At 50.3% G+C, this 27851-nt stretch overlaps 1 protein-coding gene across 2 annotated transcripts in view; it reads right to left on the bottom strand.

Moving 5' to 3' along the window:
* KCNN3 (potassium calcium-activated channel subfamily N member 3) overlaps positions 1-27851 on the bottom strand; it is a 158504-nt gene that overhangs the window by 68597 nt on the left and 62056 nt on the right. The gene's annotated exons all lie outside the window — the stretch shown is intronic.

Below are 27851 nucleotides of genomic sequence, written 5' to 3'. Positions count from 1 at the left end.
GACAGGGAAGGCCCAGGCTTCTCAAGGAGGTCCCAGCAGAGGCTTCAGGGTTGACAAGACAGCTCTGAGCATGGCCCCCACGATGAGGATCCTGGAGGGGAACTAGAAGGCACTATGGGAGCAGCCGGCTCCGGGGCCGACTTCGGTCCAGGCTGCTCTAATTAGGAAGGTGTGATCTCTGAACAGGAGAGGGTACCCAGCACAGCACCCAGCTGAGACTCCCCTCCCTCCTGCCCCAGGGCAGCCGAGCCAGAGTGTTTCCAGACCCAGGTTTCTACCATCTGTAGGCACGGAAAACACCTAATAGGCTGCTCACAGGGTTCCCTCTGCTTTTGCCGCCGCCAGGCCAAGTCATGGCCACATGACTGCCTGGCCAAACTCTCCAAATACCAAATGCAAAGCATCCACCCTCTAAGAAAGAACAGCATCAGGTTACTATAGTAACCGGGTTCACTCTGGGCAGGAACCGAGGCAAGAGTCACAGATCCCTTTGATTCCCTGATGGGGAACGAGACTGCATGCCAGCCAAGTTAAAGAGAGGGCACATTGCTCTGCCCGCTTGACAGGAAGGCGCTGGTCCTCGGCTGTGTCACCACCTGCCTCTCAGGTGCCCTGCTTCTGTCTCAGTTTCCTGGTGCAGGGTGGGTGCGGGGCAACATGGGCTGGTGGAGTGAGAGGCTGGCGAGCTAGACTGAACTCTCACACATCCAGTTATTAGCTGTGTGCTCTTAGGCAGGTCACACCACTTCTCTGAACCTGGTTCTGCATCTCTATCATGGGACCATTAGCCTTGACTTTGTCTACCTCATGGGATTAGCGGTAGGATCCAAGAATACAGAGAATAAGAGGGAATGTCCTTTACTAACCACTCTAAAAACAGGAGGGGCGGGCCTGAAGGGCATTCATAAACAGGGTGTGGGCTGAGGGGTGGACAAAGGGCAGACAGTAATAGGTTGCAGATTGAGAGCCTCTGCTAGATAGAGCTCCAATGCAGGGATCTGTGGATCTGCAGGGTAGGCAATATGTTCCAGAAGATTCCATTGCTGTCCCACATGAGGACACCCTTATGCCTGCTCCCCTCTGGCCCCTGGAACCACAGTTCTCTAAAAGTAGCCTCACTCCTTTCAGACTTAGAGCAGATAACAGATACCCAACTCTGCTGTGTCCTCACTCAGCGTCCTGCTCATTCCTACAAATCACAAATCTCAGTTATGTATCTATTCGTGTTTACTTGGTTTTTGTCTGTCTCTCCCCCCAGAGCAAAGGTTCTCAACCTGGCTACACATTACAATCACTTGGAGAGCTTGTTAAAATACCCATGCCTGGGCCCACCCAAACCAAGCAAATGTGAATCTCTGGGCATGCAGCCCTGGCATAGGGATTTTTCTTAAAGCTCCAAAGCTGGTTCTAAATTGTAACCTGGATTGGGACCCCCCAGTAAGGGTTGGAGCTCCAAAGGGACAGGGCCTGTGTCTTTCTTGTTCCCTGGGCTATCTCCAGTGCCCAGCCCAGATCTTAGAACATAATAGATGTTCCATAAATGCTTGTGTGGTGAATCAATCACTGCCACTTACTGTGTGACCCTAGGTGACTAAGCTCCCCTCTGGGGCTCAGTTTCCTCCTCTGAGGAATGAGGGGATGGATTAGATGTGCCGAGGTGCCTTCTTCTCTGAAGAGCCATCATTCTATGGTCCTCCACAGACCCTCTGGCTTGACGCCTCCCACCAGGTGTGTGTTCTTGGGGCACATGAGCTCCCCAGGACAAGACCCACACCCGGCTCAACTCCCTCTCTCCAGGGCCTGAGACGTGCCTGGCACACAGTGGGCAGTCAGCAGGACTTTAGAGAATAAAGGGATGGGTAGGTAGATGATTGTGTCATACGAAGAAAAGGACAGATTGCCAGGGGCCCTTGTTAGCCACCCAGAATGGAAATTCCTGTAGAAAACTCACTCCTAAGCCTGTGACTAATGAGGTGCCTGACAATTCATCTTATGTCATGGGAAGAACACCTTCCTATTCCTAAAGGGTGGTCCAACCTGGAATAAATTGTCCCAGGTGATCTTCAAGCCTTAGAAAGTTCTGGAGCTAAGCTGGAACCAGGATCTTGAGTAGTGCTGAACCAGAAGGGTGAGGAGGAGTGGGCAAGCAGCTCCAAAAAAGGACTGTCCTCCGCTGTGGTTTGGTCTCAGCCACCCAGCCCCGGTTCTAGAGCAGGTTCCCCAGAGGTTTGCCCTGATGAATTTTGGGAGAGTGCTGAGATGATGGGGCAGGAGCACCAGGGAGCCCTCAAGAGGTCTGCTCTGGGCTGTCACAGAGCAGAAGCCTCAGAGGCCTGGGGCTGACAAGTTTCCTCCTGACCTGGCCTGGGTTTGCCCCTTGCACGCTGAGTGGGGAAGGAAAGCCACATTCTCCACGTTGCCGAGTCTTTCTGTTTCCTAAGCCTAAAGCAGTGATGTCAGTCATCTGGGGTATGGCCAGCCTGAAGAGCCAATGCTTCAGTGCCAGTGCCCATGGTCTCCTGCAAGACCCGCTCATTCCTCAGATAGAGCCTTGAGCAGAGCTGGCTCCAGACCTATTCCTTCCACCACTTCATCGGTGCTTCTGAGAGCCTGCAGGATTGTCAGCCTATTAGTATAATTCTGAGAGCTCGGCAGGGAGATTTTATGCAACAGAGCAATTCCAAACCTGCCTTCAAGGAGCTTGTGATTAGAGAGAAAGGAGAAGCAACTCAATTCAACTCAACTCAATTCAATAAAACAATTAGTACTTTAAATTTTCTAAGAGAGTAGACCTTAAGTGTTCTCACACACAAAAAAGGTAACTACGCGAGGTGATGGACGTGTTCATTAACTTGATTGTGGTGATCATTTCACAATGTATACATATATCAAATCATCACATTGTACACATTAAATATATACAACTTCATTTGTCAATAATACCTCAGTAAAAAAAGAACCAACTAGGTTAGGGCACTCTGGTGATATAAATACGAATCAGACACACATCCCATGAATCAGCGCCCAGGCTCAAGGAGCGCCAGCACAGGAGAAGGGCGTCTTGGGAAGCTTCTTGGGCGAGATGGGTTTCACAGCGCCTGGAAGCCTGCATCAGACAAACCTGGCGTGGTAGCTCACCAGGATGGTCACGGGTTCCTCCCATCCCGCTTGTGTGCTTCTTCACCTATGACTTTGCCTCTCCTCCCAGCAACAGGCACAGTCTATTTCTCAACCCCTTGAATCTGAACTTGGCCATGCACCTTGCTTTGGCCAATGGGACATTAGAAAATGTGATGCAGCAGAGGTTTGGAAAATGGGGCTTGAGGAGCAGTGGGGCTTGAGGTAGACATGTGGCCCCGTTTTCCCTGTCACCCCAGGCTACAGCCGGCACCAGCTGACAGGCATGCGAGTGAGGCCATCCTCGACCAGCTGCATGACAGATGCGCACCCCAGGTGAGACCAGCAGAAGAACTGCAGTGCTGAGTCCAGTCCAGATCGCTGACCCACACAGTTGTGAGCTGAATGATTATTGCTTTAAGCCATTAAGTTTTGGGGTGGTTTGCTATGCAACAAAATAATACATAACAAAACTAACTCACACACTTACTTAGTACGTCATTTAGAAGAGTCGGGTATTTGCCTGCCATGCCCGACATTTCCCTTTAACTTCTCATGCCATAGTCCCTAGAAAGAACTTCCACCCCCCACCCACCCCTCCTCCCCACCACAGTCGATCAGTGAGGGCTGGCCAACCTTTCTCAAGTAACTGGGTAACTGGATGGGTTGCGGATCCTGATCAAGTAGCATGCTGGCTTCCCCCACCCCTACTCCCATCCAGTGGACACATCATCTCATATATCAAGGAATAACTCAAAGCATTTAAAAAGTTATTTTGCAAGTAGTTAGTTATTTTGCATGTGGAGTATTTCTCACAGGTGAGGAAGTCAGCTGGTAGACTGAATCAAGGAACACAGGCAAAACGGAATCCAGTGGGTGGAAAGGAGAAAAACCACAGGGAGGCCGGGAACAGTGAATCTTGTTGGCAGATTTGGGGGGTAAATTGATTAGCTGACAGCCAGCAAAGAGGTCAGGGTGGGCATTCCATCCTTGAATGGCCAATCGGAGCTATCAAAGAGAACAACTGAAGTTATTTATGGGTTCTCCAGAACGCTTGACTTTTAGTCCTGGCACATGGACGCACAACAGGCTCTCTGTCTGTAATGTCTGCGGGGCCCTCCATCTGCGCCCCCATCTCAGTCAGACCAGGTCTGCACGCTTCCCTCAGCCGAGCTTCTCACAGAGCAATCATGTCCTTCACTGGCTCCCCATAGGGGCCAACTCTGAAAGGCCATCTGGTCACCTCAGGAGAGGTCAGTTCAGTGGAATCTCTGGGGCCCACCATGTGCTAGCTGCATGGCCCGGGACAGGCCATCCTGACAGGGGGACATGGAGTCTATCCTGGAGTGTCAGCCTGACAGAGCACTGAGCGCCAGGCCCGGCTTGAGCCCCCTGCATTTCCCTCGGAGGCCCACAGGAAACCTGCCTTTTTTTTTTTCCTTTCAGGGTAAATAAGTTTGGGGTGGATTCATCGGATTCACTAGTTTTCCCCATTCTGCTTTGAAAGCCTCGAGGCCTTTCAAGTTCTTTATTTAAGCAATATCTTTCATTAAAATGTTCTCAGCTGTGAGGGGAAATCCTGCCTAGACATTTTCTGACCAACCTGAAAAACTTTCATTCTTGCGCAACTATGAATTTTTTTTTTAATTAAAGGAGAGAAAATGGAAAAGGCCTTTTGTGTTCTCTACTGTTCTCTCTCTGTAGGAGAAAAACTCCAGGGAAAATTTCCATCATTTAAAAAAACATATGCAGAAAAAAGGCAAAAGGAAAAAATTAAAGATTTTCTTAAAACCCAGTAATAATATATATATATTTTTTTCAAACTCCCTGGAGCATATATTCTGCGTGTACACCATTATTATGGGGTTTCCATGGAAACGACATCAAAAGTCCTGTAATACCTAATTAGGTTTCCCCAAGGACAAGAGCTGATCGCCAGTGATGAACTCCTGGGTCTGCAATAATGGTTAACATAAAATTTCCAGTCAGCAAATGCTCCGTGGAACTAGCTGAAGACAGGGGAAAACTGAAAAAGTAAAGGTCAAAAAAAGGTACCTCTAAAAGAGGCCAGCAGGTAAGTGGGCTGTCAGAAAAGTTGATCATTCTGCCACCACCCACTCTCAGAGGGGTGGGGTCCATGCTAGCCAGCTCTGTGTCTTTCTAAGAAGAAATCCTCCTCATCTGAAACTGCTGTGATGGATTGAGTCAAATGGCCCTGGGCCGTGTGTGATGTCCCACAGTGGCTCTTTGGTGGAGGCCAGAGTTCTGAGTGCCCCAGGCCGAGGTCACCTATGGTCTCCCGCAGGGTATGTGAGAACCCACGGGGACCTTTGAGCCTGAAGTTTGTTTGGGACCATCAGAGACCAGTGGTGACCATAAACCCTTTCCTGTCCCCAGTTCTTAGAGAATGAAATCCAAGTTATAGCATTTGAGGAAGCAAGTAATTTTCACTCACATAAGAATTTCTTGATCCCTGACCATGGCACCGTTGGGGACAGAGCATTCTGCCACTGACCATCTGTGCGTGGGCAAGTCCCCTTCCCTCTCTGGTCTGCAGATTCCTCATCTGTAACATTCCGAAGGGTTGGATCCAAAAATGGAAAAAAAGGTTTTCCATTTTTCTCCTAGCTGTGGAGCCATTTTTTTCTAATGAGATTTTTTTATATAAGCCCAATAGGGGAAACAGATAAACTCAGATCTTTTCTCGTTGAAAGGGTGGAGAAGAGCATTCAAAGGGCGACTCATTGACCTCCTCCTCCAGCCAAGCTCTTGGTGGTGGCCCCTCCCACCTCCATAGAACCCTTTAGTTGGAAAACCATTGGCTGGACCAGTTGGCCTCCAGCTATAATAAGGGAGGAGGTAGGTGCTGGAAATCAAGGTGCTTTGAGTCTAGTCTGAGATTCTGGATGCACAGGCATGGAGCTTCACCCAGATCAGATCGTTCTTCATTCATTCATTCATTCAGGGTGGGTTGAGTCCCTATTCCGTAACAGTCACTGTGCTAAGCTCTAAAGATATAGCAAGAACAAGTAGACAAGGCCTCAGTCCTCATAAAGTCTACACTGTAGTGGAGAAAACCAGACAAGAAACAGGTAAAGCATTTAATTTTAGTGAGAAACGCCTGCTAGGAAGAGACTAAGGCAGGGCAAAGGAGATGAGCACAGTCTGGGTGGAGGCAGCCCTGTCCTAGGCAGGCAGCCCGGGCAGGGATCTCTGAGGAGGGGGCCTTTGAGTAAAAGGTAAGCCTTGCAAAGGTGTGCGTCACAGGCAGAGGGAACGGCAAGGGCAAACGCCCAAAGCAGGATGGAGCTTGGAGAGTTCGATAGATCAAAGAAAGAGGGCCAATGTGGGAAATAAGTGAGGAGTGGTACTAGACAAGGCCAAGAAGGTGGCAGGCTCAGCTCCTTGGGACCTTGTAGGCCACGGAAGGAGCCACATGGAGGGGCAGGGAGAACACAGGTCCACCCCCGCCAGGGCCGTGTGCACTTGGTCACCCCTTTCTGAAGACACACTGCTGGTAGGTTAAACGCACGCCTGCGGTAGTCTGCTTGGGCTGCCATAACAAAGTACCACAGACTGGGGGGCTTAAACAACAGAACTTTATTTTCTCACAGTTCTGGAGGCTGGAAGTTGGAGATCAAGGTGCCAGTATGGTTGGGTTCCAATGAGGGCTGTCTTCCTGGCGTAGAGACAGCGCCTTTTCACTGTGTCCTCACGTGGCAGAGAGAGAGATCTCTTCCTCTTCTTTTAAGGCCACAGTCCTATCAGATTAGGCCACTCTTAGAACCTCAGTTAAACGTAATTACCTCCTGAAGATGCTATCTCCAAATACCATTACATGGGGGGTTAGTGCTTCAACATATAAACTTTGGGGGATACAATTCATGCCACAGTAGTGTCCTTATGTGTCGAAATTACCCCAAAGCCCCACTACAGGCCAAGCCAGGTGATTTTGCACATGCTGTCTCACTGCAACCTCACAAGCTTCCTGTAAGGAAGAATATTATGCCCATTTTGCAGGTGAAGAAACTAAAACCCAGAGAGGTTAAATCAGTTGCCCAGGGCCCTGCAGTATTCTGTGTGACTCCAGGTCCCACGCCCTTTCACCAGCCAGTCTGCCAAGCAGAACCCTCCATGTCAGAGACTGGCCAATTCGGGCATTACTTTGTTTTACTCTAAAGAAAATTCAAGCCCGCTCTTTAAATGTTCATTTCTCAGAAGAACCTTCACTGACCACAGAATCAAAACAAAATTAAAACAGGCTGGGTCTGCGAAACCCGCCTTGTCATTAGCAATCCAGATGGGTCCGTCTGTGGAACTAAGACAGTTGCGTCCATTTCCACAGGCAGGATATCCGTGTGTCATCCTCCCTGTCCTCCTCAGCCCTCCAGTGAGCAGATCTGGTGGTGGAGTCCCCACTGGGGAAGAAACCGTCTTTGTTTAGGAGCCCACCCAAAGCTGTTTGCTAATGAAGAAGATTCCTTTCGGGCAAAGTGGGGGTGAGGTCAGAGGAGAGCAACACAGGGCGTAATTTCTCTGCCCCAGAAATGAACAGGAATGTTGGAGTTTGGGGGTTGCAGGCTGAGGGATCAGGAAGTGAGGGGAAGTGGCTGGGCAGCACCTGAGGCCAGTCCTGGGCCAGGAGGGAGGATAGAGTGGCTGCCACCGACCCCCACCCCCACCCTGAGGGAGGAAGTCATGAGACCTTCAAGAACAAGACTATGCAAAGTTCAATGCCATGTTGTCTGTTGTGCCAACAGCAACATCACCCCCACCCGTTGCTTCCGAACCACAGAGAGGTCAGCTAACCCGAAGGTCTTGATCGCGGGTCCTGTGGGGATGAAGCGACCAGGGGGTGACCCACTGCCTACAGGGCTCACTGTGCGCAGGATGGAGCTGGTGAATTCAGCAGAAGTAGGAGTTTGGGATCAGAGGAGCTGCCAAGAGAGAAATGGAAGTTCCCAAGAATCTCCAGAGACCTGGGAGAGACACTGAGTCCCTCCTCATGTGGCGTGGGAGTTCATGCCCAATTCTATTTGAAGCAGTTAGGGCAAGGCAGCCCCAGCCCACACTTGGGTTAGAGTGGTCATGCCCTGGTATTGTGACCCGCCCTCCCCTCATCTTCCACCCTGCTACCGAGCCAAGGGTCTAAAATGCAAACCAACCACGTTACTTCCCTTCTTAGAGCCTTTCAACGACTCCCCAGAGAGTTCAGGATCGAGTCAAACCTCTTAGTTGTACTTGGCAAAAGGGCCCTGCCCCCACGTGGCCCCAGCTGCCACCCCCTCAACACCTGGCATCTCATTCCAGCCAAACCAAGTCACTCGTGATCCCTGAACTTCTGTCCCTTGGAGTTTTGTACAAGCTGTTCCCTCCCCTCAGCTTCTTCGCCCGGGAGCTCCTTCTCAATCTTAAAGATCCAGATCAAGTGTCTCTCCTTTCTGCATGTCTTAGCTGGCCTCTTCCCAACCCCAGGCAGGGTTAGGTACCCTCCTGGGAGGTTCCCAGTCCCTGTGCCCCACATTGTCCCAGAGCCAATCCTCAAATAGCAGCTGGGGACGGATGGTCAGAAGGTCTCGAGAGCTAGCCCCAAGTTTGGAGGAGATGGGGAGGGCGCAGGGTGGCCGCCTCCATTAACAACGATGACACCAGACACGGCCTATTGCAGCTTACTGTGTACCAGGCCCAGTGCTGTGTGCTTTACAGGCATATGTCACTTAGTCCTTAACAGGGCTCTGGGAGAAATACTATTATTCCCATTATACAGATAGGGAAACTGAGGCCCAGAGAAATTAAGTAGTTTGCTGAAGGCCATAAAGTTAAAATGGGCAGACCTAGGCTGTAAAGCCAGGACAGACAGGTTCCAAAGTCCACAGTCTTGACCACTGTGTCCCGGTTCCAGGCTGTGCAAGGGGGCTTGTGGGCCGACCCCGGGGGGTTTGTCCACTCAGGCCAGGCCAGCGTGTGTTTCTGGGTCTCTACGTGCTTTGGCAGATCAGGGAGCTGGAAACTGTAGGGGCACCTGCTAAGCCTGGGGTGAGAAGAATCGTCTTCTCAACAGGAAGTTTCTCAGAAGTTTCCATTTCGTTTTGACACAGGAACCGATCCTGCCGAATGTTTGCGGGGTAACAGCGCGGTCACCACCGGCCGGAGCCGCTGTAACTGGAACCTGCTCACCGCGGGGGAGGGGTTCTTTACCCTGGCGCCCAGGGCGTGTCGGCAACTAAAAATAAAAAGGTTTCTGGACCTTTCAACAACCTGGGGAGCTGAGGAACCAGGTCACGACCAGGTGGCAGTGGTGGGCGGGGAATGTTTGTTTTCCCCTAAATGACTAACATGCGCTTCAACCCATCCTCAAGGACCCGCTCCCCTAGGGGCGCTTTCCAGCCGCCCAGGGGGAGGGGCCGCCGCAAACGCCAACACTGCCCATCCGGTGCTTCCGACTTGCTGGCTCAGTCTGAAGTCTTTTCGTTACATGAATTCTTAGTCCTCCCAACACCCCTATGAGAAAAGTACTATTATTTTCCCCTAGGTTACAGATGAACCGACTTACCCAAGACTGCCCTGCAAGTGAGTGGGGGAGACAGGATTTGAACCCTGAGTCCACACTCGCATCCATTAAGCCTCTGGCGCTGCCAGCTGAGCCGCCTCACTGGACCGCCTGTCCACCCGCTTGTGTGCGCCCGGCACTCACGCTAACGCGGGGCCCCTGGAGGACAGAACGTCTCCCTGGGCGGGTACCACCACAGGGCCACGCGCAGCCCTCAGGAAATACAGGCTGCCCAGAGGAACGGGTAAATGGTGGCAGATATTCTGAAAATGTGACACGTTAAGGTGTCAAAACTCTATCAGTGTGACCGTAAAGAAAAACATGTTTAATAGTTCACCATTGCTATAATTCTCCTAGGGCAAAATAGCCCTTGCAACATACGAACGAGGTAGAGAGAGAAACCAACGGATATTTAAAGGAGAACAGCTAATAATTAAAAAAAAAAAAAACCCAAACCTGGAAACAGCCTGAATACACATCAATAGGGAAAGAGTGGAATCAATTATGGGACTCATACTGTGGAATATTATATAGCTGCTTTAAAAAATGAAGTGGATCTATTTGTATTGACTTAGAAAACGTCCATGGTATATTATTAAGGAAAAAGAGAAAATTGCAGCGTAATCAGTATAGTGATTCTTCTTTTTTAAAAAAGCAAACACCAACATACAAAAACAAAAATCCCTGTATATGTATATATATTGGCATATTTTTGTACATACACAAAAATGGTGAATGTCTTCTGATTAATCACCGAATTGTTAACGCCAGTACTTCTGAGGAGGTGGGGGGTGGGAATCACAGGAACCATTGATTATTTTTTCCTTTAATAATGAAAACATACCTCTGTGTTAAAACAAGCTTATATTGCTTTTGTAATTTCAAAAACCCAATGAAGTGGTTTTTTGCAAAGAACTGTCTTGGGGAAAGCCACTAGTTGAGCCTAATGGGGATGTTTTAAGCATGGCCATTCTTGGAGGGACAATGATCTCCTGAGTCCTTTCCTGCCCTGTAATTTTCCGTATAGAGCTTTGAAGCCCCAGGAGGCCGCCCCCAGAATTTTGTGAAACAAAGCCCTGCTGGAAAGAGTTAATAACTGGGCTCCTCTCACAAGGTTCCCCACTCCAAGGCCAATTTCATTACCTGTTCCATAGCCCTTCTGATTAAACTACTCTGTGACAAATACTTCCAATGTACAACAATTGAACAAAGGCCCTTATTTCAAGGTCCACCTCTTGTGCACATTTACATTGCAGGCACTGAAAGCCACATTAGTCAGCAGCCCGCCCTGCTCACCCACCGCGGGCAGAGGCCTGGGGTCCCCGCGGGAAGAGTTGTGTCTCCTCGCAACTGATATCATCATCATCGTGCTCCACAGTTCCCTCCATTCAGAAGGGGCGGGGGCAGGACAGGGCACAGGGGCCACAATCACCAAGGTGACTGCTGGTGGTGAAGGCTCACGGGGGACTTGGCCACAGGGTGCCAGGTGCAGTGCTAGGCTCCATGGGTTACAATGGAGATAGGACGCAAGTTCCTGCCCAACCGGGAGCTTAGAAGTCAACAGACCTAAACAAACGTAAGGCTACGGAGGTGACAGCTTGGCGATGAGGGGCAGAAGGAGGATGAGCACTGATGCAGCTCAGGGTCCTGTTACACTGCATCGTCAGTGCCCATGTCTGGTACTGCCCTGGACCCAGACTCCTGGGGCTCCTGCATTGGGTGCCCCCCAACTCGAGGGCCATGCTCCATGCCTCCTCTGGTTTTACCTCACCCCATGGAGCCAGGAGTCCACAGGGCCAAGGGGCCATGTCCACCTACACTTTGTAAACCACCACTTGGATACCCAGGACCCCGAATTCCCTGTGTGAGCCTGCTTCCAGGGCCTGCACCACCTCTTCCCCTATCTGTCCTCTGGCAGGCACACCGCGGCTGCTTGTAGATGTGGCCCTAAGCCTGAGAGGTGGCCAAGAGGCACAAGACTCCTCAGGGTACTGGATGAGCCAGGGGAGGAAAGAGCATGCTGGGACTGAGGGCTGGGGGCTTGGGTGCCTCCATCTGAGACTGGCCCCAGGCCCTGAAGATATCAGGGGTGAGTCTGTCCATAATCCTTTCTGACTGGCTGGGGTATCTATATACAGCAGCAGCAGCTATATTTTCTAGATTGTTCCAAAGTCAGGCAAACAGGACCCTGATACTCCCTCTCAGACAGCCTGTCCTACCTTCCTCCACCTTCTGCACCAGCCCAGGCTTCCGGACTTGCTCTGAAGTGGATTCTGCAGAACACTAGTCTTTTGTAGGAAGCACCCTAAAAAGGGGTCCAGTGGCCCATGTTTGGGAAATGACTCTTGGAGATTCGCTAGGCTTATCCACATATTAAAGGTTCTGAGGCTTCCTAAAGAAAGAAAACTGGTCAGCTTTGAAATGTAGTTTGTCAAACTTATTTGACCACGACTCTTGTTTTGGAGTGACAGCTACTAATGTTTCCAGGAAGGCAGGAAAGCACAGGGTGTGGAGCATTCGCTAGAACAGATCCTTGAAATTCACCCTTCAGCAATCTCTGCTTTGTTTGAACCAAGATGGCTGACAGTCTTCCTGAAAGGCACCACATCCTCCCCCGCATTCTTCAACAGGGCTCTGCTGAGCAAACCAAAGATGCCATGCCAGTCAGTGTCACCTGGCCCCGTCCCATGGCCTCCTGTCAGCCAGGAACATCCACATGCTTTGTAGGTATTTTATTTAATAAATACGTACACAGTACTTTCCAGGTTCCGGGCACTGTTTCCGATGCGTTACATATATTAACTCCCTTAATCCTCATAACAACTCTATGTGGGGGCCCTTTTATGATCCCCATTCAAAGATGAAGAAACTGAGGCATGATGAGGTTAAGTGACTTGTCCAAGGTCACGCAGCTGGTAAGTGATGGAGTCTGGATGGAACCCAGGTAGGCTGGCTCCACATGTATTAGTTTTCTATTGCTGCTCTAACAAAATTAGTGATTTAAAGCAATACAAATGTGTTCTCTTCCAGTTCTGGAGGCCAGAAGTCTGAAATCGGTCTCACTGGATTCAAGTCAAGGTTGTTAGCAGGACTGGTTCCTTCTAGGGCTGGAGGAGAATCCATATCCTTGCTTTTTCCTTGCCTCAAAGCCCCTTCTTCCCAGCTTCCTCCTGCGCTCCTGCTTCAGTTGTTGCATCTCTTACTTCTTCTGTAGTCAGATCTCCCTCTGCCTCCCTCGGACAAGGACACCTGTGGCTACATTTAGGACCCACCCAGAAAGCCCAGGATTATCTCCCCATCTCCAGATCCTGAGTTGGACCACACCTGCAAAGCCTCTTTTGCTATATAAGGTAATATTCACTGATTCCAGGGATTATGGGCTGGATATTCTGGGGGGCCATTATTTGGTCTATCACACCATGCTTTTAACCATTGTGCTAGGTTAGTTTAATTTTCTCAACAATTCTGGGAGGATGCTGTCATTATCCCTATTTTACAGATCTGAAGGCTAAGGCTCCAAGAAGCCCACTGAGCTGTCAAGGGTCACCCAGGTAGTAAAGCACAGTGAGGACAGATGTAGATGACTCTCTCCTGCACCCCGCATCCGCTACTGGACGGCTCAGGACAGATGGAGCCCCGGGGAGTTCGGAAGCAGCTGCTGCTTTTGCTACCCTCCAGACTTCAGACTGGACCCCTTTGGCATCCTAACCCCACTGAAAACCTGAGGAGAGCTAAGGATGTGCCTTCCTCAGAACAAGATGCATTTAAACCTCATTTTTTGCAGATAGTTTCTGGGAGTTCACAGGCCCTAAGTTAAGATGCTCGCTCTTGAAAGCAAGGTCTCAAAGAAGTATTTCCATACCCGTGTTCACAGCAGCGTTATTCATAACAGCCAAAAGGTGGAAGCAACCCAAGTGTCCATTGCCGGGTAAATGGATAAGCAAAATGTGGGTTATACATACAGTGGACTATTATTTAGCCTTGCAGAGAAAGGAAATTCTGACACATGCTACAACATGGATGAACCTTGAGGACATTATGTGAAGTAAAATAAGCCAGTCACAAAAAGACAAATACTGTAAGATTCCACTTATGTGAGGTACCTAGAGCAGTCAAGTTCATAGAGACAGGAAGCAGAATGCTGGTTGCTGGGGTCTGTGGGAAGGAGAGAAAGGGGAGTTACTGTCTAATGGGTACAGAGTTTCAGTTTTGCAAGACGAAAAGAGTTCTGGAGATTGGTTGCACAAGAATGTGAATTTACTTAACACCACTGAACAGCACGCTTAGAAATGGTTAAGATGGCAAATTTTATGTTATGTGTATTTTACCACAATTAAAAAGAAAAAAAAAGAAAGAAAGAACACTTGCTCTAAGCTGAGAATTCTTGGCAGGGTAGGGATCACAGCTCATCCCTTCTTGTGGCTGGTGCACAGTAGGGGCTCGACAGATGTCTGCTGTGACCGCTGAACGGGCTGAATGGGCGATCCTGCTGCCTCCTCCAGCTGTGGGCTGGCACTTGGAGAAGCCCTACACACTGGTGATTAAACAACCATCCCCAGCTTGGTTAAAAACAGAAACAATAGAAGCATTGAGAATTGAGAGTGGGGTGGATACAGAGAAGATGAGAATAAATCCCATTGCCACTGTGGGAAAGAGTGGGGGGCTCTACCCATCCTTGAGAGGCATCTCAAAAGGGAGCAGGGGTTCTGCTGTTAATTTGACAAATAACTGGAGGCCCCCTCTAGCTTTAGAGTGATTCTGTGACTCTCCCACAGCTTGAGGCACATGGAGTGTGTCCCTCTTTTGTCAAATGAGCGGGGTTATAATAGTTGAGGATTTTTTAAAACTTCTCTGCTGTTTGCATGAATTCAGGAAGACTAAAACCTGCTCCAAGAGCTGACTTGTGTTCCTTTGGGCATCGTGCCAGCCCCTCAGAGATCACCTCACCTGCCAGCCTGTCTATAATATCCTGGCCGTAAAAACATCTTTCCACTGGGCCAGGGGGACAGCAAAGGAAACAACGTGATTGCAAGAAAATCCAAGCCAGAGTGGCAGGTGGCAGTTGTGTCATGATCAACGGAGGGTGAAACCACTGAGGGTTCAGAATCGACGGTGGGTGTAGGCAGACGGGCACGAGAATAAGTCCTGTCACCATTGTGGTAAAAATGGGTGGTGCTCACTGTGGGAATCTTGAAAGGGAACAGAAGGCCCTGATGCTGCTAATGGGTGTCCCTTTGCGGACGGTCAGGTGACTCAGGCAGCACCTCGGGGTGTCCCTTTCTCTGCCATGCTTCCACAACCACACCAAATCCTCTCCCTTTAACTGGGATTGTATTAAATAGCCTCTCAACCAGCAACAGAAGGAGGTGGGCTCTTAGTGGAGCCCAGTCTATACAGGGTAACAATAGGAACCAGAATTTTCCACAGGAAGCCGGGTAGGACTTGCCCTCCCCAAACAGAGTATGAAAGATTTTCACAGGGATTTCTGCTACCGTCCTCCCCAGTTAGAATCCCAGAATGGCAATAACAAACTGATGAGTTTATTCAGGTAATATCCATGAGACATAGTTCTCTTTCAAAGGAAGGGAATTTGTATGTTCTGCTATATCTATCCTTTATTCCACTTTAACTGGTCCCTAAGATGCTTTAACTATAGCAAGAGGGATTCTGGTTACAGAGATTGTCAAACCTTGAGAAACAGAGAGAGACGGAGACAGAGATACATATTGGAGAAATTCTCCCTGGGGAGGTGTTTTCAAAACGGAGTCTGGACCCATCCTTCTGGGAGAGAAAGTCTGGTCAGGATTCCAAAGCCCTTTTCAGTCTTTTTCAATTGACCAGCCTTTCCTTGCCTGGGATCCAGGCAGAAGTTTGATGTTTTTCTATCCCTGAAGGTGTTGGCAAAACTAAAAGGTTTCTCTGCACACACTCCCTCCTTCAGCCAGGTCTCAGGAGACTTCTGGCGTGTTCCTCCCCATCTCTTTCATTTCCAGCCTGATCGAGGGCAGTTCCCTGGGTTATGGTCCTTGGTTCTGCACTAAGGGCAGGAAGCCCCTACCCAAGACCGTTGCATTCATGAACATTCTCACCACAAACTCTCAGTAGCCAATCTTCCCATTCCAAACGGATAGGGACAGTTCAATCCAGAAAGAAAGGGCTATTTAAAAAGTGTAATAAATCATGTGCCCAGTGAGGTGTCGGGCATGCAAACCACTGACTGAAAAGTTGGAGAGTTGCGATTGGAGAGCTGTGTTGAATAGCTTGCAGCTGCCTGGTTCTTTCTGCTCACAGCAAAGGCCCGGGGTCACTGTCCCCACCTCTCAGCCAGGGGATACCCAAATGTCTGTTCCTTGGAGAGAGACTGACATTGAAAAGTTCACACCTGGATTTCCATCCTGCATCCTACAGTGAAGGGGATGATGGGGAGGGTTGGGGGGTCATGGGAAGACAAAAGTAACCAGTGAGGATGACAGACCCCAGTGCAGCCTACAGACAAAGCCAGCAGGCTTGGGAACTGGCAGGCTCCACTTGAAAGTTATAAACCACATTAAGAGGATTACCATTAATGATAGTTATTAATGTAAACCTTAAATTCTCAATAAGTCATTAATAATACTTTTAATAAAGAAAGAAAACAACAAATCAGTATTAAATCTTGTAACTTATTCAAGATGCTAGGAACGAGCATCAACAGTTTTTCAAACCAACTGGTTTAAAAAAAAAAAAAGGCAGAAATAGAACATAAAATGCCTGCAGTGAAATACCTATAGGACTGGTTGGAGCAGTAATTTAGCTGACCTAGTCAAGGAATGCCAAAGACCGGAAGGTAAAACCCAGCCCGCACCAGATCCCCAAGGTCAGCATGGTGGGGAAGGGGCGGATCTAGTCCAGGGTTTGCAGATACTCCTGAGAGCATCCATCATTCCATTGCACTCAATTCCTGGATCCCTCCCTTCCTCACTGATGCGGTGCAGCCATTCCTCAGACACGTGCATGGTACTGTCCCAGGTGCTGGAGACACAGAACCACTGGTTCTGCCCAGTGGTTTCCTGTGGTGCAGAATGAAGACCAGTCGTCTTCTCAGGGCCTGCAGGGCCCCGAGGGGTCAGATTCCTCCTTCTCCACAGCCTCCTTTTGCATGTCATGCCCCTCGCGCTCTCCACTTCAGCCACACTGGCCATCTTTCAGGCTGTCACGCTCATCTGCTCCTTCCTGACCCATAGGCTTTGGGCATGCTGTTCCCTCAGCCTAGAATGCTCTTCCCTTCACTCTATGCCAAGTTAGCTCCTATTCATCCTCCCATCGATTAGATCAATCCTAGGCTACTTGTGGTACTTATTATAGTTGCAATTTTGCTTTTGGTGCAATTATCTGAAAAATGTCTGATCTGTTATGAGATGGTAAGCTACTTTAGGGCAGAGGCCACATCTGCTTCTATCTCCTTTGTTTCCCCAGAGCCTGCTCTGAATACTAGGTGCTTAACAAATACTTGAATGAAAAAATGAGGCATACCTTCAAGGAGCTCACACCCAGGCAAGAGAGACCCTCTTGGGTCCTCCATGTAAATGACTCCATCAGGCCTTTCCTACAAGACCAGTTTTTAGAGTGAGGCACTGGGTCCTCTGGTGGGGGTCAGGGACCCTCTGAGACGAGAGAAGGCTTGGACTCTGGAGGGTAGACGGTTGTTACGCTCAGTGTATTTGACTATTGCCTTTCTGGTCTCCAAGTCAGTCAGTTATGCAGCTGTACTGAGCCCCACAGGGAACAGGCGCTTGGTCCACGGTTGCGTCAGGAAGTCGCAGGAGCAGCAGAATTCCAGAGGGTGGGCACCGGGCATCGAGGTGCCACAGGAGGGAGGATGCCCTAGTGCAGAGAGGGATACCAGGCTCTACTCTCGTGTCGGCTTCAGGTGACTGGAGGTGCCTGCCCAGAGTGCTCTGGGAGAAGAATTCTGGGAAGACATTTGAGCTCATCTAGAAAGAATGCTGGGATCAATTAGTCATGTCTGCTATGGTGCAGTATGGGGTCCTAGTGGCTTGCGTGTCACATGCTGGCAGCCCTGCTCTGAGGAGGCAGGGGAGCCTGTTCACTGACCTCCACTGAGCTCTCTAGAGCTTCCTCCTGCCGAGTCTCTGAAGGCCTGTGCTCTGTGCAGAAAGGGAGGCCATTTCTTCACAGTTAGTGGTCATGGTGGATTTGCCACAGCTGGATGGCTCCATAAGTAGACAATACTTCAGTTATTGAGGGAGGCATCACCTTAGGTCATTCACATTTTTCACAGAATGTTCTCTGAAACACTGCTAATGGAACCCTGTGAGAGAGTGACATCCCCACGTGCCCAGGGGAACAAGGGGACCACAATGCCCAGGTCTCAGTTGTCATGATCCTGGGACACATGTGCAGCTATTGGCCAAACAAAAATTGAAGTTCTGGCATTAGGTCACCTTTGTGTGATCTGGGAAGCCATGTCCCTTCTATGACTGGCTTCTGAGGAAAGAATCCGGTCGCCCTTGGTAGAAGAAAGCACTTTGTAAACAGAAGAGGACACATTAGAGCACACAACAGGGCCTGCTCTACAGTGACAGTGGCACATCCAGGCCTACTGACCATGAAGAGAAGGCGTCTTTGAGGGCGGAGCCTCAATGCCGGGACCTCCCGAGTTAACATCTAAGTGGACAGAGGAAGTTGCACATAATTCACTCATTTGGCAAACACTCTGTGAGACACTTCTTCTATCAGATGCTGTATAAGGCATGGGACATTCGGAGGAGCGTGAGCCTGGGATGCCCTAAAGAGAAACAGTCATGTCAACAGAGGGATGTGTTGCGCATGAGAGGCACAAGAGGGGTCTGTGTGTGTGAGGCTGGGGGCGGTCAGCTCCAATGCGGGAGGTCGGGGCCGCCTCCCAGCATGGTCAGCACAGGCTGGAGACATGAGAAGGCATTTGCTGACCATGTGATGTGGAGAAGGGCACTCAGGAGGAGGGGTGGCAAGTGCAAAGGACAGAGAGGCAGAACAGTGGGCACAGGGAGCTCCAGGGGGACTGGCACAGTGTTCAAAGAGGAAGTGGCACCGATGTGGCTACAGAGCAGTGCAAGGCCAGCTTCTGGAGGGCCCAGTATGCTGCGCTAGGGAGTCTAGACTATATTCTAAGAACAGTGAGGAGCTGCTGAAGGTTTTCAGACAAGGACAAGGTCAGGTGTCTGTTGGGTTCCTCGGAAGCAATGTAGGTGGGGTGGGGTGATGGAGGAAGATCAAGGAGGCAGGGGTACTAGTTAGAGGCTGCCCTACAGGCCCCATGAGACCCAATGTGGGGAGAGGAGTGGAGACGTGAACACTCCAATCAAAAGGTGCTTTGTCTTAGAAAATATACACTGAGCAACAACAGAGAGAGAGCTCATAGATTCTTGGGATGCTCAGCCTCCTAGGACCCTTTTCCTGGTCTCCACTCCATGTCTGAATTCTTGCCCCTTCCCCTGATTGCCACAGCTCTTTGTTATCAGTCTGTCTCCCTTGAATTACAGACCACAGAATGTCATCTCCCACCCCTGTCTGAGAACAGGTTGAGGACAGAACCTGCAATCCACACATCTCTGTAATTCCCCATCAACCTGGCATGGAGCCTGCCACCTGGCTGACATCCAACCATAAACACACATATATATGGTTTCGTGCATATATATGTTTTCGTGCATACATAAATGTTCAGATATAGTTTCTAATTGGATGAAAAATTTAGGTGTGTGGACTGCCCAGGCTACAATTCATCTGGCTGCAAAGGCTCACGGTGAACTGGTTGCAAATTTGTGGTTTGGGAGACAAGTCACGATTCAAAAACTGATTGTGTCCATAAAGCAGTGGGTTCAGAAGTGTCTGAGGGTGAGAGCGCCCCAGCCCAGCACGACAGCCCCGATGGTCGTCGACGTGCACGGCACTCACTCACCCTGGCGTACGAGGTGCTCCTGGGCACTTGTCGATCATGGGGCAGGAAATGAGGCAGCACCCAGAGGACAAGATATGGCTTTTTTTATTGTATGGTTTGCTTTTGTGATGAATGAAAGGGTTTTTCAGATGAAGCTGGTGGAATTGAAACAATCACTAAACCGGGAAATGAAAAAGGCATTTGGGAGCTAGGACGTGAGCCTGTCAGCCTGGTGTGCGTGCAGAAACGGAATGCTCTGTCTGGCTTCATAAGGAGCCTGGGACAAATTGTGACCTAAAATAGCCAGCCCGTGGGCAGTGTCATCTCACGTCTAATGAGGCCAGTCCCAGGAGAGGAGGGGGAGAGGCTACCTGGGTAGTCTACCTCAGCCCTTCCCCTAGAACAAGAGGCAGAGAGAGTCTGGCCTTGGATTTTTAAAATTTATTTTATTTTATTTTTTGGTGAGGAAGATTGGCCCTGAGCTAACATCCATTGCCAATCTTCCTCTTTTTGCTTGAGGAAGATTGTCACTGAGCTAACATCTGTGCCTATCTTCCTCTATTTCATATGTGGGACGCTGTCACAGCATGGCTTGATGAGCCTTGTGTAGGTCCGTGCCCGGATTCAAACCTGCAAACTCCGGGCCGCCAAAGTGGAACATGAGCTTAACCACTCTGCCACCGGGCCAGACCCTGGCCTTGGGGTTTTTTAATGCTCATATTAATGGTCACCATATTACCATGAACATTTAGGGCAGGGTTATCTTAATTCCAATCAAGGGTGGTGGAAAGAACTTGGCCTTTGGAGTCAGGCAGAGTAGGCTTCAAATTCTGACTCCTCCACAGAACAGCTGTGTGATCTTGGGCACATTAATTAACCCATCTGAGCCTCACTTTCCTGAGGAGCTAATATTGTAGTGGAAAAACATACGGAAAGGAGATAATATTAATAGGAATAAATCTCACAACATCAACATCATCATCTCAAAGAGGTCTTCCTTGAAACCCCAACCCTAAGTAACGTCCCCTCCATCATTCTCCATCACTACCCCAGTTTGCTCATCATCCTCGTCTGCATTTACACTGACCTATCTGATTCTTGCGATTGCCTGTCCCTCCCCCTCCGCCACGCTAGACTGGAAGCTCTGGGAGGGCAGGGCTCGTACTGTCTTGTTCGTTATTGTAGCCCCAGTGCCTAGAATAGTGTAAGCACCCTTTTAATTTCAGGTAAGTGAACTGAATGGGAACACAGTGCCTGGCACACAGTAGATGTGCAAGGAATGGTGGTGAGTATGGCCCAGACACCTGGAAGGCCTAGAGGTGTGGGGCTGGAAGCCCAGCTCCGGCCTGGAGCGAGTCTTTGTAACTTGCCGTGTGGACGTGGGTGAGTCCCTCTAGGCCTCAGTTTCTTCATCTGTACAATGAGGAAACGGCCTGAAGATGATCGCTGAGGCCCTCTCCAGCATCCCCGGCTCTAACAGTCTCTGATTCTCCACATGGATTCTGAACTGAACAGGACCATGTGAAAAGCCAGCTCCATCACAGAAGCCTATGTGTGTAACTCTCAGCTCCACAACCGCCATACAAAATGAACCAGAAAGGCCCGGGTGCAATTCCTGGAGAGAGGTGGGCATCGGGAACAGCCAAGAGCCACCCCAAGCCCCACTCCTCTGCTCCCTGTGCCTTTCCTGCCCAGCGTCAGGCCTGGGGGACTCACGAAGACTCACCTCTTAGCCTCAGACCTGGTCTGAAAACATAGGAAGGAAGGAAGGGAGGGCAGGCGAGAGGAAGGAAGGAAGACAGGTGGGCACAGACGTGTCCCAGGCCCTATGCCAGGTATTCTGGCATGAGCCGGCTTGTCTGCTCCTCACTGTAGCCTGGGAGATATCACTATCCCCATTCACAGACCAGGATGGCATGTGAGTAATACCCACGGAAACGGCAAGTGACAAAACAGGAAATGAAGCTGAGCCTTCGGACTCGAAGTCTCCCACACTAAAGAACTTAGTGGAGTGTAGACGTCAGGCCTCTTATCTACGACCATTAATCAGGATACACCCGAAGTGTAATTTAAGGCAGGGAGACACTGCTAGTTCAGGAGCAGCCCCTACAGGAAGCATTGTTTACGCTAATGGAATAATAGGAGGCGTGAAAAGCACTAACATTTCTAGAGCATTTCCTGAGGGTGAACGGGCAGCGCTAGGCACTTCACATGTGCTCTCCATTGTCAGCCTCACAGAAACTCAGTGAGGAGGCGTTAACACCATACCTACTGTCCAGATGAGGAGCCGGGTGCCAGTGAGGCAAAGTACTTTCCTGAGGTCACACACCTAGGAGGCAGTAGAGCCAAATTCTAGCACTCGTCTCTCTAACTTCAGATGTTTTGTCTCACCACCTTGCCATACGTTGGGCGAACCGATGAGACCACTGGGATAAATTAACATTCAACTATATGACACTAATGTTTATTGTATTTGTGTGTTATTAATATTTACCATGTACATATACACAAAACATGCTATATATAATGATTTATACCAATACAGTACCTATAATACAATCAAACTGAGAAGAAAAGGGGCGAGCGCTCTCCAGTCTCAGCCAGGACTGACACCAAATGGACTGGGTCAGTCTCTGGGATCAGATCGCTGTCACTCATTGGGCGAATGCACAGCGGTGCTGGGCGTTTGCCATGATCTGGTCAGGGCACCTCTGTAGACTGGCCCTGTGAACCATGCAGCATAGCTAGAGTCTGGGAAACGTGGGCCGCTGACCCTGCCTTTGGAGCCCAGACACTCCAAGCCCATAAAGTGAAGCTTCCAGAAGTCGTGTCCCCTCCCCTGCACAGGGTCACGTAGGAATCAGCCATAACTGCCCTACAGAGTGGCAGCGAAAGGGTTTAGCCCCTACTGAGGGCAAGGAGAGCCTCCCGTGAAGAACACACAAGTGCCCTGGGCTTGGGAGACTTGTGGCTGGCAGTGAGCAGGCCATGGCCTGGAGCTGCCCAGTCAGACGGCGGCCTCACCCCTCAAGGGGTCAGGCAGCAGACGCAGGACCCGGGAAAGGTCACTGAGGTTGCGTCTGCAGCTGGACTTGAGATGGCTTTGAGTACTGGGGTATCCAGGGCTCTGCACCCCACATCAGGAGACAGCCACCCTGCCTTTTACTGTCTGGACAGTCCTGGGCACGTCCCCTGACCTGTCGTCCTCTCAACTGTCTCATCTGTAAACAGAGGCCCACTACCAGTCTAGTCACGGGACTCGTGTGTGGGAAATTGATTTCTAGAACTGTAGAGTCCTGAACAAATATAAGGGACCTTGACTTTCGTATTTGGGGCCCCAAAGTCATTGTCATTGTGCTGTTTTGGATGGTTCTGTTGGCTGTGTTCTTACAGAATGGGCCATATAAGTGGCTGACTCTGAAATAAAAGGAGGGCCCTGTCCCTCCCGGGGCCCCTGACGTAGCCCATGGCAGATCACAGCCACGGCCTGGAGTCCTGAGGAACCACCCACCCCGCTAGAGAAGACGCTGCAAGTTCCTTCATTTACCCATCCATTCCACTGTGGGTGGGTATTTACTGAATCCCCACTGGGGCAGGGCCCTGTGCTGATGTTGGTAACCATGGTGGCCACCCAGGCCTTCCTCTGTCCTCACAGAGCTGCTGTTCTACCACAGGACATGGCCCAGGGAGCCAGAGCTGGCGCAGGGCAGGGTTTGTTATGGGATCCCAGTGCAGAGCTCCAGAGCAGGCTTTGTTGTCACGGCTGGGATGCGGGACCCACTGGGAAAGCAGGCAACACCCAGCCCCGCACAGACCAATGCTGGCACCTCCTACCTGGGCACCAGTTACGATGCCAGCCAGCCTGAGAAGGGGTCTTCCCAAGGGCCCATGAAGCAGGAATTCCTTTCCTAGACTCTACACTTCACCAGGAGACACCTGTTAGGAGGAAGCAGATTAAGACTCTATCCACCGCGCTGTCCTGGGCCGAGGCTGGCCAGTGGACTCTGGCCTCCAGCCTCCTTTCTTTGAGATTCTGGGGGAGACCAGGAAAAGAGGGAGGGGGAAGACTCTCACCCCACACAGAGGAGGCCCTTCAGTTTTACATGGAAAGCCCTGCTTCTTTGCTCACTGTCCCTGACTACAGAGAACCATTTATCTTGGCAAAACAGGAGAAGGCCCTTTACATTCTGAAACGAAGTGTCAGCGTGCAATGACAGTTAAGGTCCCAAGATACCCCCAGAGTCACTTTTTATTCTTTTCTATCCACAATCATTAGGGGAAAATCTCTCTGCAGCTTCTGTGGAACCCATTCACTGGAGGGAAATAGATCAATGAGAAAGCCCAGCCCAGAGCAGTCGCTGCCAGCTCTGAAGCGAGGACATTCATCCTTCGCCGGAGCCCGCGCGCACAGGACAAAGGACGCTCGCTCCCACCCCCTGAAAGAAGAGCTGGCCACAAAAGTTCTTTAACTAGATATCTATTTATTATCTTTCATACAGTAGGAACAAAATCTCTTCCTGAGAGCGACATACCTTACACTTCAAACAAGTGCAACTTTTGCCACTTATTTTTAAGTGCGCTTGCCTGCTGAAGTGACAGCAAAAATCCACGGGGAGGAAAAGGCAAGATGGTGGAGGCACAGCTGTTTCCATAGCTGGCATCTCTAGCCAACAGCTGCAGGACCTGGGAAGGGTTCCCAAGAAGAGCTTGAAGAGCTGACACCCCAAGAGGATGTGCAATCCAAGCGTGAAAACTCGACCTCCAAGGGCTCCGACACGCTAAAGGGGGCCGCGTTAGAGCGGCAGGCGCATGCACACCAGAAGGGGAAGGGGCCACATCCGCGAGAACCTGGGGGGCTGGTCGGCTAAGAACATACGTCAACGTTCATTCACTTGTTTTTTGATTCTACAATTCTTAGTACCTACTGTGTATTGGGGTGGGTGAAATAAAAATAGCAACAAAACTAACAACACACATTGAACTCACACTCTGTGCCAGACGCCCTGCCAAGTGCTTTCTGTGCATCATTTTCTCTGAGGGTCACAGTAACACCTTAAGGAAGAGACTAACATGACTCTACTTTACGGATGGGGAAATTGAGGCAGAAAGGTTTAAGCAACTAGCCCACAGTTATATAGCTAAGAGGAGGGAGAGCTGGGATCTATCCAGATCCGCTTGACTCTCCGCTAGAGAAGGACAGTCTGTGGATGTGTGCTTCCTGAGCTTGTCAGTATGAACAGGCACTGTGTTCACCCAAACCTGCAGAGAACAGCCCGCCACGCTGCCCCGCGGTCCAGGAGCTCGCTTCCCAGCTGAGAAGGAGGAGAGTTTGCACAAATGCAGGAGGGGGGTACAGGTAAGATCCAGTCCGTGCCCCGTGACCACAGGGCAGCTGGCCTGAGGCAGGGCGGGGGCAGCATGGAGCCCAGCCACACTGTGGGACCTTGGAGGCCAGGCTCAGGGGGTTGGCTCTATCTAGAAGTCACCAAAGAATGGGTGACTAGGGGATGGCCCACTCAAAGTCATGTTTTAGGAAAACTACCAGCTGTAGGTGAATATTTATAACCCAAGAATATGAGGCAAAACAGAATATCTGAATATTATAGGGAAAAAAAGGATCCATTTATTGAAACCCTCCAGCCAGAGCTAGGCATCAGACTCAACCCCAGGAACCATGAATCTGCCTGCACGGCCCCACCTGCTGACACACACTTGCATGGAGCCCCATAATGTGAGGCAGAACTTAGCTATCCCAGTCGCCTCTTTTGGTTGCCTCTGGCTGTCACTTGGAGGTGACCTTATTCTCTAGCCCTTTCCTGTTGCTGTTCTGCCCTCTTGTAAGGGAGAGCTTGCCTGTCTTTGTAAGGGCCCTTCTCATGCTGCACATGACAAGTCAGGGCTCCAGCCTCTCACACTCACAGAGGCCGTGCAACGGTCTTCTGTTGGGGAGGGCACCATCTCTGCCACACCACCTCTGCTCCAGCTGTGCACATCGGCCTTTGGTCTCTGGCCGGACCCTGCATAGTGGCTTAGAAACCCCCTCGAATCCTACCCACCAATGAGCCTGAGGGGCTCTCCTTCCCTGTGCAGATTCCTAGAGACTCCAGTGGCCAGGGAACAAGAAGGGACATTTCTGACCACTAGCAAGGACCACTAGCAAGGGTAGACTAGTACAGCATCCCAGCATGCCCCAGGCAACTGCAAACATTTTGCCACATGTCAAGTCAGGGCTGCAGCTGAAAGGTCGGCAGAGTTGAGCAGGCTGCTCCAACAGAGGTGGCGTCTAAATGATGGTTCTGACAGTAAACCCTCTGAGCCGCAGGTCAGAATTGACACCTGTCATTTTGGTAATGATCTGCTATTATTATTGGCTCACATGATGGCCCTTACAAACACGCTCGTTAGTCAACATCTGTCTGCCCTGAGACAGGTAGTTTTCTTCAAAACAAGAAAACCTGCAAGCCTATCACAGGTGCCCCCACTGTCCTCCCCAGGCAGGCAGCAGATTTGTCCTCCGAGCACATATTTTACAGCTGGAAACCAAGGAGCGCCGAGTCCTGTTTTTAAGTGTGTTCAACCAAGTGGGAAGGGGTACGTGCCAGGAAGTAACACGGCCCAGTGGGAGTGCACAGCTGTTCCCACAGCTGGCAGACACCCCACAGCTGCCGGCAACGTGGGCCAACCTGGAGCGAGTGAGGAGCCAAGTGAGAGGCGTGTGGGCAGAGCCACTGGCCACTTGGCTGGAGGGGATGGGGGGACACGCTCTGCCCCGAGGACTTCTCTCTCCAAAGAGCCTCTCACACCCAGGATTCACCCTCTCCTTTCCCACTAACCCCACAGCCACCTTCAGCACATGAAGGTTCCCATGGGCGGGCATCTTCTGTGCCTCTCCCTGGGGATCCTGAAGGCCCCCTGGCCCTGTGCAACCCCAGGTCTTTCTAAGCAACTCTGAGTTTTCCTTTTACCTCTCTTTTAAATTGCAGTTACCCCCTTGTTTGCATGACACGTCCTCCTTCCTTACTCTCTGAAGTGGACTCTAGCTGCAACCTGAGACTTGCCATGAGGGGACTGGAAACCTCTCCTTGCAGAGCCAGCCCATTCTTCAGAGGCAGGTTCTCCCCATGCGGGACATTTTCGGCAGGAAGTGGGACGTCACTCACACCTTTCAGAGACAGAGTAACAAGCACTAATACTATTGACCTGAATTCACAATTCACAGAACAATTCCAAGGGGCTTGACTGGGGGTCACAGACTACAGTTTTGGAAGTAATGGATCACCAATAATATTTTATTAGTGCTTAGAATGCATGATACGCCTTTACATCCACAGTCTCATTGAATCCCCGCATCACGGATGCCCACATCCTTATTACCCCATAGCAATAGGACTCCAACTCTTAGCACTGTATGATTACTTGTCCACCTGTTTGACTCCTTCCTCTTCTGCTCAACACCCCTTCCTCCCTCCCAAGACCACGAGCTATCTGAGGGAGGGAACACTTCCTACTCTTTCCTGCCCTGGCTCTGAGGGGTAATCAGTGTGTGTTGAATTTAATTGAATCCCACATGGCTCGGTTAAGAGAACAACAGTCGCAGCAGGAGCAGAAGTAGTAATACTAGCAGATACTTACATAGTCCTACTGTGTGCCAGACACTGCTCTCATCCCTTTTACATTAATAAAAACCATTAATTCTCACACCAAGCCTAGGTAAATACTATTATTATTCCTACTTTATAGATGAGGAAATGGAGGCACAGAGAGACAGAATAGCGTGCCCCTAAGCTCATAGTCCGAACCGGCAGGGCTGGAATTTGAACCCAGGCAGCCTGGCTCCAGAGTCTGATCTCCAGTCCTCTATACACGCTGCCTCTGAAGTTGAACCGACGCGGAATCCCTAAAACGCAGTTCATTATATTTTCTAGGAGAGGCCCTTTATAGAAATACAGCACATGCAAGGAGGAAATTAGTAAGATTCAATTCTGCAGACGCCACGCAGACAGGCATGAGAGACCCAGGAAGAGAATAGGTCCGTTGCCAAAGGGGTGGGTCCTCTGTGCACATTTGATGCTGCTCTGCACACAGCCAGGGTGTGAGGGAGGCTGCGAGAAAGAAACTAGGGAGAGTGGCCGTTCAGGGCAAGGGCCCAAGAGCAAAGTCCGGGGGGTGGGAGGGGTGTGTCCTGGGCCTGGTCAAAGGAGCCTGCACATGATTGTGGGGGTCATGCCTGGGCCGTGGATTAGCTCAGAGCAACGACTCCCA

Source organism: Equus quagga, chromosome 13, assembly GCF_021613505.1.
Source record: "Equus quagga isolate Etosha38 chromosome 13, UCLA_HA_Equagga_1.0, whole genome shotgun sequence".
Classification (NCBI taxonomy): domain Eukaryota; kingdom Metazoa; phylum Chordata; class Mammalia; order Perissodactyla; family Equidae; genus Equus; species Equus quagga.
Note: the sequence above shows the minus strand (reverse complement) of the source record. Positions and strands in the feature narration are given on the sequence as shown.